Source organism: Protopterus annectens, chromosome 5.part1, assembly GCF_019279795.1.
Source record: "Protopterus annectens isolate FY-2018-M chromosome 5.part1, PAN1.0, whole genome shotgun sequence".
In the NCBI taxonomy this organism is placed as follows: domain Eukaryota; kingdom Metazoa; phylum Chordata; order Ceratodontiformes; family Protopteridae; genus Protopterus; species Protopterus annectens.
The window spans coordinates 581,633,793-581,648,633 of NC_056736.1; positions in this window are offsets into that span (position 1 = coordinate 581,633,793).

The window sequence follows — 14,841 nt, forward strand, 5'->3', positions numbered from 1 at the left end:
AGGAAACCTCCATAAACAACTTCTCCAAAAGCCAACTTCATGCTACTCAAGTCAGAAGTTACAAACATCATGTGACACCCATGCAGACGGGAACTGAAAGTTCGACTGCTGAGTACTACATTAAGGCACTGTACGAGCACATCCACTCATGCATGAATCATGCCATCCTAAATAGAACCAAGATGCTCTCCTCCAAAAAAAGGAAGCCAATCTGGTGGTCCCCTGCCATAAACAAACTTTACAACAAAAGGAAGAAACTGTTGCAGAAAAGAGGGAAATCCCAGGATGCAAAAAAACTCCCTTACCAACTCCCTTACCAGCCTTAGTAAGAAGCTGAGATCCCTCATAAAATACTCCAAAGCTAGTTACGAAAATAAAATTGCCAAAGATTCCAAAGACAACCACAAGGCATTCTATATCTATGTCAAGAATCTAAATGGCAATGCTCAGATCTGCTCTGAGCTACAACAGAATGGCATTAAATGTACTGATCCCAAGGATATTGCCAATATCCCGGCAGATCGATTCAGTGCCAACTTCACCACCTCTCACCCCCTAAATGACCCATCTCAGTACCGGAAGATTGCCAAATTCCGGTACTAATGGCCACACAGGTAAAAAACGCATTCTTCAAAGCTAAGAATACAGCATCCATGGGGCCAGATGACATCCCGGGCTGTGTACTACATGAACTACAAAATGAACTGGCACCTCACCTAAGTGTCATGTTTAATCATACCCTCACCTCAGGCTTCGTGCCCACTGAGTGGCACACAGCTACAGTTATCCCACTCCACAAGGGGGGATCCACCTTGGATCCTGGGAACTACCTCCTTTTTTTGGAGGAGAGCATCTTGGTTCTATTTGGGATGGCATGATTCATGCATGAGTGGATGTGCTTGTACAGTGCCTTAGTGTAGGACTCGGCAGTTGAACTTTCAGTTCAGTCTGATGAGCCTGATCTGCAAGGCCATGGAGCGTATTATCATGGAACTTATAAACAAAGACATTGGCAACCTTAAAACACTGGACCCCACCCAGTTTGGGTTTGTGAAGGGCTGATCTTGTTTCCTGAACTTGATTGACTTCTTCGAATCAGTCTCCAGAGCTGTGGACGAGGGTAAGGCAGTCCACACAGCCTATCTGGACCTTGCCAAGGCCTTTGACACAATCCCCCACTCTGGAATCATAGATAAACTTACTAAGCTGGGCATTAATCCCTATGTCACTTGATGGGTTGCCAACTGACTTACTGACAGAACCCACACTGTAAAAGTAGCTGACTCCAAATCAAGCTCCAGACAAGTGGAGTACCTCAGGGTTCAGTCCTGGGACCTCTCTTGTTTGGCATCTACTTCTCTGAAGTACAGGCCAACACTAAGGGACTCTGGCTAACAAAGTTCACAGATGACTGCAAACTGGGAGACATTATTGAATCCCCAAATGATGTGGATACTCTACAAAAGGGCCTTACAGAAACAGATGCTTGGTGTCAGAGCCATGGGCTCAAGCTCAATGCCAAGAAATGTATAGTTATCCCCTTTGGGATAAAACATGTACCCATGAATTACCACATAGGTGGCAGTACACTAAACACTGAAATTGTGATAAGAGACTTAGGGACACAGGTGGACAGTGGTCTCACCTTCAATAACCACATCGCCATAACAGTCGGGCAATCATTCAATGTGACACACCTCATCCCTAAGGGCTTTTCAACCAGAAAAAAAGGGGGTCATTGTCCCACTGTACTCATCCCTCATTAGACCTATTATAGAATACAATGCCCCATTTGGTATGTACCTCTCAAGACATCTGCAACAACTGGAAAGGCTGCAGAAATACCTCACTAAAAGAATCACAGGCCTAAAGCAGATGCCCTATGCTGACCGCCTTAAAAAACTCCAGCTATACTCTTGTCGCATATCGTCTACTCCAAGACGATCTCTGCTTAACATACAAGGCCATGTCAAACCCAGAGCTGTTGGACATGCTACACTTAAAGAAATCCCAATCCCTCAGAGCCACATGCTCCAGGAATCTAAACCTTGTCAACACAATAAACAAAACATGCTGGAGGGATAGGTTCCTAACCCAGAGACTCCCCAGACTCTGGAATAGACTGCCCACACATATCAAGCAGAAGGCCTCTTTGGCCCTCTTCAAAAGGAATCTTGATTGCATGGGAGCAAGGAAATTCACCCCGGGATCACGTCAGTCGCCCAGCTAGACAGGGGTCCAGGGAAGTAAATAGTGTGGGAAGAAATATCCAGGGAATTGTTATGGCTAGGCTTGTATAGGCCCTAGGGCCGATAGCCTAGTACCAACCTATGAACAAAGTTGAGATCACTTTTATTGGATCTCATGGACTGCTGTAAAGCACAAAATAACTTGGTGATTCTAGCAGAGTTTAACTTTAGTCTCCTAACCCCCCTCAAAAAAAACAGATAATGAGGACCTCCTTGTAAACCTAGGATTTGTATATATGATAAAGGACATCACTAGACCAAAACTCTTCAGAGACCACTCCTTTTTAGACTTGATCATTAGTAATGAGCCCAGATTAATATATTCAAATATTGCTGCCCAGTCACTTTTGCCATCAAACTGTGCATCAAAAAAATCACCTCCTTCGCTAGTGACTTTCTGTTCCAAGACTCAGCAAAACATTAAAGTCTAGAGAATAAAACCCTGCCATCTACAATGAAATAAACTCTTGAGCACTGAATACCCCTTCTCAGTTGCTTCTGACTTAACCAAATTGATCCTCAAAGTCTAAAAGAAATAGTTCCCTGGGCTTCCAAGATGGCTGCACACAGATCAACAACACAACTTTAGCTCACTCAATGTGAAATCAGAAACTGAGGAAAAAACAAGATGGCTGCACACTGATCAACAGCACAACTTCAGCTCACTCAGTGTGAAAACAGAAACTGAGGAAAAAGTGCCATTGAATTTTTTTTGGGTAAAATTCAGTTACTGGCTAGTAAGTACACTGCCTGGATGCCAGCAAAGATGAAATTCAGAAAATCTGAAAGAAAATCAGAAAATGTGAAGAGAAAACACTGCCTGGGAAAGATTCTGCTGCTTTTCAGCAAAAAGCAGTTAAAGCTCCAGCTTTAGTTCAAGAGAGGGCTTTCAGGAATTTAGAGGAAAAATGAAATAAAATGTAGTCATAGGGGATTAAAATGAATTAAACCTCAAAGGAATATATCAATTCAAACAACAAAGGCTTGAAAAAAAAGAGGAAGCTCAACTTGCTATTCAGATGAACTGATAAAACTGCAAAAATCTGAGGCTGACATGAAGAAAAAGCTGGCTGAATGTGAGGTTTCTCAAGAAGAACTGTTTAAAAAAATAGTAAGAGTCAGAAGACAGAGCACACAGAGGAGCAGATTGTACTAATTTTATGAAAGCACAAATAAAAACTAGACTTATGTTCCCCAGCAGAATTTTATTTGCACATTGTGTGTACGCACCAAACCTGGCCATGAGAAAGCAGACGAAACCTATATTAGTAAAGACGGAATTCTACCAGCAGAAAGAGTTTATCCTGACAAAATTGTGGCAGAAAGGCAAAATGCTAACAATTGGAGACAGCAGGGTGTTTATAGAAAATGATTATTCACTGTATACCAGGCAGAATAGAAGCAAATTTATCCCAGCAATAAGGGAATGTCAGGAGAAAGGTGAAAGGTTCAAGCTGCTACTGCATCCAGCTGTCTTCAAAACCTGCTTTCCTGAAGGATCAAAGTCATTGACACAGAACAGGCTGAGGAGGAAATAAAAAAGTTTATCCAAAAAAAGTGAGTCAGGAAGCAGAAGAGGAATATGCTGCTGCTTCCTCTGATGGTAAGGCTCATAGAGAGACTTTGCCAGTGAAACCTTTTCTAATACTCCAAAGGAAAATGTTGAAAGATTGAAAAAAGCACAGGAGTTGACTAGAAGAATCAGCAGTACCTTGGACTTGAACCAGAGTCTGATGTTGAGAGATGAAGATGAACAGGAAGACCACCAGCAACTCTGAATTTAGTGAATATATGGCAGCTTATCACATTTGTTAAATATGGCTTTGCAAGAAAAAGTCTCTGAAAAACACTGGACTTTTGTTGATTTTATTAAACTTGTGAGTAGATTGTAAAGCGTATACCCCACTTTCATTAATGCTTAGATTGACACAAAAAGGGGAAAACAAAGTAAAACAATGTTTGTTCTTATTAGTATTTGTATAAAACATTTCATGATATAAACTGCATGTGATATACAGTAATACAGTTTTGCATAGTGTGTAGCTATGGGGTATTTTAAGTGTGGGCGATTATTTTCAGTGACTGTTGCAAGTGTTAAAGATATTAAAGTAAGCAAGTCCTTTTTTAGTTGTAAGAAAGACAGGTTTTACAGTATAACAAAAGAAAAAAAGGCTAAACAAAAGTAAGTTTAATGTTTGTATGTTGTAATCTTGGGCTGCTGGGTTTGGGTTGGGGTATAAAAGTGCACTGATTGTATTAGTGTAGAATTAAACCACAAAGAAACTTTGGAGTGTAGAGGGTGTAATGTTCACATCCTAAATTGTTATGCACTTAGTTCACTTAATAAAAATTGAAATGTAAATTATAACTGTAAGATACATGCTACAAAATAATCAAATAGAAAATAGTAGGTAGTCCACAATTGAGTTAAAAATGAAATGTCCTTTTATTGAAACATGCAAATAAGTGATCCTAGTTGAGTGCAATGAAAAGGATCAAAAATATTCCTTATATATAATTTGGTTTTTGGAGCAATGGAGTAGATACAATAACTGGGCAAAACTAGATAGAAATTATATTTTGCAGGAACATGTGCATTTAATTAAAAGCTTTGACACAACCAACAGCTATTTCTGATCATGCAACAGTAAAAACAAAGATAAAAATGTAAAATAAATAAATAAAAATGCAAGGTAATGAAGTAAAAATATACACTGGCACTTTCCCACCTACCTGTTAAAAAGAGAGGAATTAAAGGAATGGCTAGTGGAATTTTTTTTTGTAGTAGTTAGGGAAGATAGAAATATCTTCAGAACCTATAGCTAATGAATGGGGTTAAATGAAAATAGAGTTTAAAAATAGGGTCAAAATAAAAGAGAACGAGATATGGTTAAGAAGTAATAGAAATTACTTAGAGAGGCTGACAAAGGTTGAAGGTTGAAGTATTGCAGAATAAGGGAAATCTTACAGAACAAGAGGAAGAACAAATGCAGAGTGCTAAAGAAAAAAAAGAGTGTATCCAGTTAGTATATATGAGTTAGCATCTATTTTTGATAACTCTAGAGCACAAAAACTTTTAGCACAACAGAACGATGAAATGGTTGCTGCCAAACTTAGGAAATCTATAACAAAAACAAAATAGCTAAAGATCCTTTAGAGATATTCCAGAAATTCTAGGAAAATTTGTATAAAACAGAGAAATGTGGAAATCAAGAAAGAGTACAAATGGAAATATTTATGGAAGACTTATGTCAAGGTTAGAGGTATACAAGGCTCGACAACTAACAGTTAAGATAGGAGGTGATGAAGTAAAAACAGTGACATATATTGATCTTCAGGAAAGTCTCCAGGAACAGATGGTATTCCTGTGGAAGTTTGGAAATTAGGAGGGAAGAAAGTGATAAAGATCTGGAAGAATTTGTTTAACAGTATTCTAAAAGGAGGGAAAGCACTAACATCTTAGAAGAAAGCTGTGGTGGCTGTGTTACCTAAAGATGGCAAAGACCTTTTAGACCCAGCTTCATACAGACCCATTTCAATTTTAAACCACAATTATAAAGTGTTTGTCTATACTACCTATATGAATGAAAAGATGTTGCCAAAATTAATAGATATGGGTCAGTGTAATTTTGTGGAGGGGATGCAAACATTTGACAACACTAACAGAACAATGATGATCCAGAAGGAAGCAGAGTGTAAGAAAATACCTGGGTCTTGATGCAAAGAAAGCATTTGACAGAGTACGATGGGATTATATGAGTAAGGCATTGGAAGCATTTACATTGTCTGATACAGCAATAAGATTAATTAGAAGGATATATGATGGCTCGGAGGCAAGAACTAAAGTGTGAGAGTTCCTCTCAGATAAGCTGTGTTTGAACAGAGGAACCAGTCAGGGATGTCTTCTTTCCCCTTTGCTATTTGCTTTATATTTAGAGTCATTGACAAAGAAAATAAGGGACTTGGAAATGCAAGGATATAATTGGTATTGTAATTAAGTAAAGTTGGCTTTATTTGCCGATGATATTATTTTGTACATAGTAAATCTAGAACAGGACATCTCAGTGTTGTGGAACATTTTCAAACAGTTTCAAGTCATTTCATGAATGAAGACAAAACAAGGGCTATAGTCGTAAATTATGTATTCACAAAATTTGTCCAGAAATACCCATATTTATAGGGACATGAAAGGATGAAGTCTTTAGGAGTGTGGATTAAAAAGGCTTCCATTATGGCAGTTAAGGATTTGTGGGAAATGACTAAACAAAAGATAATACAAAAATAACTTAAACAGGAAAGGTAATAGTGTAGGATAAGGTCAAGAATACATTTGGACTGCAGGCTAGAGACTGCCTTCCCTTTCAGGGCTTGATTTCAGATTACAGGCAAAGACAAAGGGATAGGAGTACTATAAGTGAAAGACCTGCTCTGGTACAGTTTTTAGTTGAATCTAGAACATAAGCAACTGTTAAAAAAGGATAATTAGTGGGGTATATAAAATATTGCATGGTAACTATAAAAATGAATCAGAGAAAGTTACAAAAGATTGGGAAGAGGGACTGGAAAAACAATTTACAAGAAAACAATGTGAATACATACATATGGCTCTGAAGTGTGCAACCAAGTCCAGAAGGTTTAGAATATTTGCTTGGAAGTGTTTTCATAGATATTTTTATACCCTTAGCAGATTTCAAAGAAGTTTTCTTCAGTAGATAGCAAATGTTGGAGGTGTGATGGAAGAAAATGGTAAGTCGGACCATATGTTTTGGGAGTGTAACGTCTTGATAGATTTTAAAAATTCCCTACAGAGTACTCTGTCAGACATATTGTGTGATCAAATGGCTGTAAGTAAGGAAATTATGGCTGTTGTTCAAATGTTCAAAAGCAAATGTTGGAGGTGTGATGGAAGAAAATGGTAAGTCGGACCATATGTTTTGTGAGTGTAATGTTTTGGTAGATTTTAAAAATTCCCTACAGAGTACTCTGTCAGACATATTGTGTGATCAAATGGCTGTAAGTAAGGAAATGATGGCTGTAAGTAAGGAAATTATTTTTTTGAGTTGAAATACAGGATCTGATTTTCCTCGACATAGTAAGGCCTTATTAAGCTTAATTCTGTTGGCTGTCAAAAAAGCAATTGCTTGAAAATGGAAGTCAGTCTACACCAACTGTATTTGAGGTATTGAATATTATCAAAGAGATAAAAGAACTAGAAGAGGAATCTTTAAAAAAGGGAAGGAGCAAATTACATAGAAGTAAATGGAAATTGTGGGAACAATACATTACGTTAGCCTAGTAATTACGCCTTTAGCCTAGTAATCTTTTAAGAACTTATGAACCTATAGTAATGTTTAGGAGGAGGCGTGAGATTTAATGGAGGGCGGGAACTGAGCATTTTTTTATGTTTTACTGATGATAGTAGCAAAGAAAATATGAGATTATTTAAATGGAAAATGAGTTTTTCATTCTATTAATGTGTGTTTGCCTATGTATTAAATGATAATTTAATAAAGGTGTTTAAAAAATAAATACCTCCCTATAGTGATTAGATTCCTAAGACCACTTCATAAAAAATAGCTGAGTAAAGAGCTTAAAGCTCTCTACAAACTTAGGGACAATGCCACAAAAGCATGGAAAATGATCCTTTCAGCCCAAAGCTACAAACAATTCTTACTTCCTAGAAACATTGCTAAGAAAGCCACAAGACAACCTAAAGCAAACTCATCTTCAACTGCCCAAATCTTCATACAGTACAACCAAATGAAATTCTGTACACTAATTAATGACATCAGAGGTTATAACCCTTCTAAAGATCCCATACAATAAGATTCCAGAACATAGTCTGGGTACATTACTTTCTCAGATTTCTTCCAAGAATTTTTCACTCTTCCTGCTTGCAGTAACCCCCGTACCTTACTCCACTAGCTAGTCTAGTGATAGTTCCTCTGTTACACCTTCCTTCTCTTTCAAAGCAATATGTTCTACAGGTTAAAAAATCATTCAGATGCCTCTACTTTGTCCAGTGGTCTCCACCCTTGGTTTATTCTCACCTAACCATATAATACATCACTCTACTTCTAAAATGCCTCTACAACATATGACTCACAAAGAAGTTCAAGCCTACTTAGTAAAGTCACTCCCACAAATTTCTACCCCTCTCGCAGCTAGTGATGTCAAGCCCATTTCCATCTCTTCCACTCTTGAGAAAGTGCTTAAAAAATGAATCTACCGTCACCTGGCCCACCACCTCCAGCACTGTAAACTCCTCTCATACTACCAACATAGATTCTTTACTGGGAGAAGCAGAGTGACTACCCTCTATACCTTAACTGCTGATATTCTATTACATAGCGACAGTGGCTTTCTTCCTGAAACCATATTTCTTTTAACCTAAATAAGGCATTTGACACAGATAATCACCCACTCACCAAAGCAGCCACAATAAGTCCACAAGCTGCCTTGTGGTTCAATGACTTATCAGCCCGTACTTCAAAGTGCAAATAACGAATATCTCCTTTCCTTAACGAGCTTTCATCAAGGCTCCATATTATCTATCATACGTTTTCACATTTATTAAGCAGCTTCCACCTGTCCTTCACCTCCTACCCATAATTCTTTATGCAGATGTTCTGGTGCATGGCCCAACCCTGCCCTCCCAAGTCATAATAGAAGTAATAGAGCATGAGCTCCCAGAACTTAGTAGCCAGATAACTCATCGAAAGATCATTCTTGACATAAAGAAAACCAAAGCAATACACGTTGGGACTCCACATAAGCTCAATAACATCTCTGCCAAATGGTAAAGGGCACTTAGAAATAGTTCAGAACTGAAGATATCTTGGAATTTGGCAGGAGTCTACAATAATTTTTAATACCACATTCAACGGACTAACTTAAAACAAACTACTGTTCCAGGCTAGGAAGATTTCCCAGTTTCTCTGTCCCAGAATTGAGAATTGAATAGAATAACTGAGATAAAATACCTTTTTTTATTCTTAATATAGTAAGTAAACCACTATTAGTTTACTTATCAATTTACTCACTTTAGCTAATCTCTTTAGCCTGTATTAGTAATTCCAATTTGTAGCTGCATTGCATGTTACTTTTTAAGTGGTCTAACTGTTGTTAAACCATAGTTTCATTCTTATGTACTGAGTGTATGTCAGGTTACTTCAGGACTAGTCTTTCTGTTAAGGCAATTCCAAGCAGGTCAGTGCAAAGCTTAGGGTCTAAGAATTCCAGAGTTGCTGTTTGCTGTGATCTTTCAAATTACTGTTGTATTGTAATAGTTTTACTACATAGAAAAAGTAAGAAATGTGTTTTCATTTCTTGATCTAATTTTTAAATTTATTTTAACAGTCTGTATCTGCCTTAGCTAAGGTCTTTAATCCTACATTAGTAATTCCAGTATGTAGTTGCACTGCATTTTGCTTTTTAAATGGTGTAACTGTTATTAAACCATAGTTTCATTCTTATGTACTGAGTGTATGTCAGGTTAGTTCAGGACTAGTCTTTGCATGAAGGCAGTTCCCGGCGCATCAGATCAGAGCAAAAGGTCTGATAGGTTTCCCTCCCAGCCACCCACTCTGTTGTAATTGTGTTCTTAAACACAGTGTGGCTGTTATTGGCCACCCCCTTATTATTATTATTTGACAGCATAATCCCCTCCCTCTCCCTGTTTATTGGCTGTTGACAATGAGCACAAAAGTTTAATTTTGCAAACTCTCACCTTAAACTACTCACTGAACTAAACGATATTTGATAATATTGCTTAATACTGAGTGTACAGATACTGCTTGCACTGACTTTATTATTAATTTAGGTTTCCAGGCTAGTTGTTTTATATTGAACTTTAAATATTCACTTGCAAGTCTACCCAAACGTTATCCTAAAACTGAACTCTGAGCAATTATAGTTAACCCTGCTCAGAGTATTTCCTGTTGGTATCATGGACCAGCACTTTCCCAGAATTTCTGTAGCCAGCCTGATTGAGATGGATATCTTGAGAAAGTGTAAGAATTGTCTCATGCTGTCTGACAGTCATCCATTACTCAAGCAACATAAGTTGTGTGAGTGGTGTGCATGCAAGGTTGCCAGATGTCCCTATTTGAGCGGGACTGTCCCAGGATCAGCAGCCCGATCCCGAGTCCCACTCTGCTGGTTAAAACCCTTGCAAAATAGCCTCCAGTTTGTTTTATTTATTGGCCCATATGCCGGTATACGGGCCAATCAAAAAAATTCAAAATGGAGCTACTTCTCCTCTGGCTGTGCAGGGCTATAACGCCTTCCACATGTTTAGATGCCCTTCCATACAGGAAGGGAAAAAAGGTGGAGCTGTCTCAATATACATCTGGAAGAGACTCACATCAAGGTTGGTAAAACAGCATGGTGCACTAGAGCTTCTTCATGTCCAAATAACCATCTGAAAGGTCCCGTAGCATACATTAGCTAGCTATAGAACTCCCTCTATGATACAAGAAAGCCACAACGCATGTCTACAGGAAATAGACTCAGTTTTAAACCCAGTATCATTTTTTAGGTGATCTTAACCATCCAACTGTAGACTGGGAAAGCTACACACCAGTAGTGCACAAGCACAGAGATTCCCGAATTTGTCAGTAGAAATACTCTGGAACAATTAGAGTACCCACTAGGGGGAATTACATCTTAGATCTTGTCCTTGCTAATATAGGAGCATCTTGCACCATCCTTTGAATATCTTCATCAGTTGTTAGGTCTGACCATAAAGCAGTCTCCTTCGAAATAACATAGGTTCATAGATTAGTACTAAGCTAACTGCCCTTTTGAGCCATTTTAAGCTTAGCCAATTATCTCTTGTGAAACTCAAACCCTGCTCCTTGTGTTTGTAAGGCAAATATCTTAACCATTAGGTCCTCCTGCCAACCGCATTGAAACCAGAGATCCCTTTCGCCCAAGGTACCTTTAGAAATGTCTTTAAGACTAACTACCTACCCCCAAGTGATTCATTGGCAAGCTTCAAATCCCTACCAAACCCAGTTAATGCCACTGAATACACACAAACATACACAGCCACACTATACCAGCATGTAAGCAGTTGCATATATGCAGCTGTCCCCTGTAGGAACAAGTGAAGGACAAACCACAGAAACAAACCCACATGGTGGAACCATAATACCAGCAAGCTTTATAATAAAAGATAGGAACTTTAACCAAAAGTAAGAAGAGGCATTTCCAAAATGTTAGAGCCATTATCAGTTAAACAAGCAACTCAGTAGTTTAGTAACATCCACCAAAATTAAGTTGGAGGCTAAAATAGCTACCCAAGCCAGAGACAATCAGAAGACATTTTTTATTTATATTTGCAATTTCAAAAGCACAATGCAGCAATGTGCTAAACTTAAGCAGATTGTGAACAATGTTACCTACACTGAGACTGAAAATATAGTGAACTTATTGGCCAATAAATTTAGCTCCAGCTTTACCCCTCTCCCCCCCCCATTTGTCTGTCAAGATATACCTGGAAATGGCTTGCCTCCAGCTAACACACAAGACCCTATCAAAAGCTAAAAATATACTGCATTGATGGGTCCTGACAATATCCCTGGATGCTTTTAAAATAACATGAAGCATGATTTAGGCACACCACTAACAACACTGCTCAATTTCAGCCTTCCTGCATAAGGGAGGACCTTCCACAGACCCAGGCAATTACAGACTCATAAGTCTGACCAGCTTCATATACAAAAGTCATTGAAAGACTTATCATGGAACTAATCAGTCAGGATATAGGGATCTCAGTTTGGATATGTCAGGTGCAGGTCATGTTCACTCAATGTGGCAGATTTGTTTTGAAAGGTCACCAAAGCAATGGATGAATGCAAAGTGGTACACACATCACAGCTTTTATACAATTCCCCACTCAGGCATATTAGAAAAACTAAATAAACTGGGAATAAACCTCCATGTCACCTGCTGGATTGCCATCTGGTTCACAGATAGGATGCAGGAAATCAAAATAGGGAAAGTTACCTCCATAAAGAGACCAGCCACCAGTGGAGTCCTCTAGGATTCTGTGCTAGGACCTCTCCTGTTTGGTATTTACTTTTCCTTTGGGAAGGCATCTATCCCAGGGAACTGCCATGCTGACAATATGCTCATAAGAGTTGACTCAGTTCTTAGGGGTTCAGGAACTTATGTGCACAGAGATGTAACTTTTGATCATCATGGGTCTGTTGTAAAAAAAAAAGTCCTTCTAAATAGCAGAGCTTATAAATAAAGGTATTGTGTGTAGATCTAGGGATGTCATTGCATCCCTTTACTCAGCCCTCATTAAGCCAGTCATTGAATGCAATGCACCTTTGGCATATATCTGTCAAGACACATGTATCAAGTGGAACTCCCACAGAGATACCTTGCTAAAAGGATGCAAGGCCTAAGCAACATGTCCATGGACCAACTCAAATCCCTGTCACTATAGAGTGTATCCTACAGACTGCTAAGAGGTGACTTGTGTCTGGCATACAAGATATCTTCCAACTCAATACTAATGGATTTACTGCATATCAACAAGTCAAATGGCATCAGAAATACTCAGTCTAGGGATCTAAACCTCTTGTGCAATGTCAATAGAAGGGTTTAGAGAGAGAGGTATATCTTGCAGAGGATACCGGTGCTCTGGAACAGACTCCTCCATCCTCATAACACAAATTTCATCCCTGTCCAAATTCAAGTGCAACTTGGATCTGTGGATGGGAAACAGAGGCAGCTTCTAGATGCTTTATTCCTTGTGTGGGTCCTTTTAAATTATGTGGGGTGTTAATCCCCATTATTCTCATTAGAGGTAATATATAATTATTGACTATGGGATGGGTAAGGCCAATCTCTAATGATACCAAATGAGATATGTTAATTTGAGCACAAAAAGGGAAATTGGCCAGGCTTAAATGACCAGCTAGCCAGTTTACTATCAAAACACTGAACTGTAGGTTGTCCATGAAATAGTGTGACTGCGTTTTAGCAGTATTGCAAGGAGAAAAGAGCAATACCAAGTCTCTTACAGGAACCGTCACACTGGTAACTATGCAGTGCATCTCAGAGGTAATGAAATATAGTGTAGTGTGTTAACTTGTAATTCAAATGGTCTTTAAAAAAGTTAGTTACTGTACTTATGTGGAAGACATATTATAATCGTTTCTAGCATTTTGCATTACACCTGCTAGTAGCAGTTTAGTTGTTTGTTGCATACCTGCAGTCATTACATTTAATTTCAGGAAATACTGATTGCCAAGATAAAAGGTTATTGTCATTGCATACAATTGGTGAATTTTGTTGCTGTATGACGTATATATACACATGAATGACTGTAGTATACAGTAATTGAAAAGAGTTGTATGTGGAAATATGTGTACTAGTAGCAGTGGTGATACACTTTTAAATTATAGTATGCACTGTATGTGTTCTTTTGGCAGGTTAATGACATAGCTGATGAGAGTTATGGTCTAGGAAGATTAAATGGTGTATACAATACTGTCAGTTCACAGAAAGGAAGGAAAATGCTGCTAACTGAAGGCTATGTGTATTATTTAGAGAAGCAGGCTGATGATAGAAAATATTGGTGGTGTTCTCTAAAGCAAAATGAGAAGTGTAAGGGCAGATGTATTACTGAGCGAGGTAGTGAAGGTGAAATATTGCAGAAAAGCACTCCCCACTTTCATGCACCTGACCCTGTTAAACCTGACTGTATTAGGGTGAAAGAAACAATAAAAAGGATAGCTGAACAAACTACAGAGGACCCTTTGGCTGCTACATCAATGGATGTCACTGTTGATCTACCAAACACCACTGCATTGAAACAAATTGTTGTTAGAGCAAGAAATAAAGGGAAAGCAGCTGCATTTAAGGATTTTCCAAATTTAAGAGCTCTGTCTGCTGACATTACCCATTAAAATCGGTAGTTTTGTAAATGCACATGATGGGGGTGAGAGACAAAGTCACCGAATAGTTGTCATTACAACTTTAAATAATCTTAAGATAATGTGTAACACTGAGTTTATCATGGTTGATAGCACTTTTCCGATTAGTACGTCAGATTGTAAACAAATATACAGTATACATTGCCCTTTCTCACATGGTGAACATAGGAAGGTTATTCCCATGGTATATGTGTTACTTTCTACAAAAAGTGAAATATGCTATGACTACTTTTGTACAAATATAATACATCGTGTAATGAAAACAGTGTCACATTAGCACCAAAAATGATTTTGAGCGACTTTGAAAAAGGAGCAGTGAATGCCATTACACAACACTTTCCAAACTCAGCAGCCTAAGGATGCTGATTTCATTTCTGCCAAATTATATGGCGACAAATACAGAAACTACACTTGCCTGCTGAGTTTAGACAGAGTAGGTCATTCCCAGTCCTTTGTAAAGAAATACCAGCCTTAGCATTTCTAAAGCCGGAGGATGTTTTATCTACATTTCATAGTATTGAGCGTGACATGCCTGATATTGCTCAGCCTTTATGTACATTTTTCAAAGAGAATTACCTAGTAGGTAAACCTAGAAGGTATGGGATGCGAGGATGCACATCAGAAAGGATTCCACCACT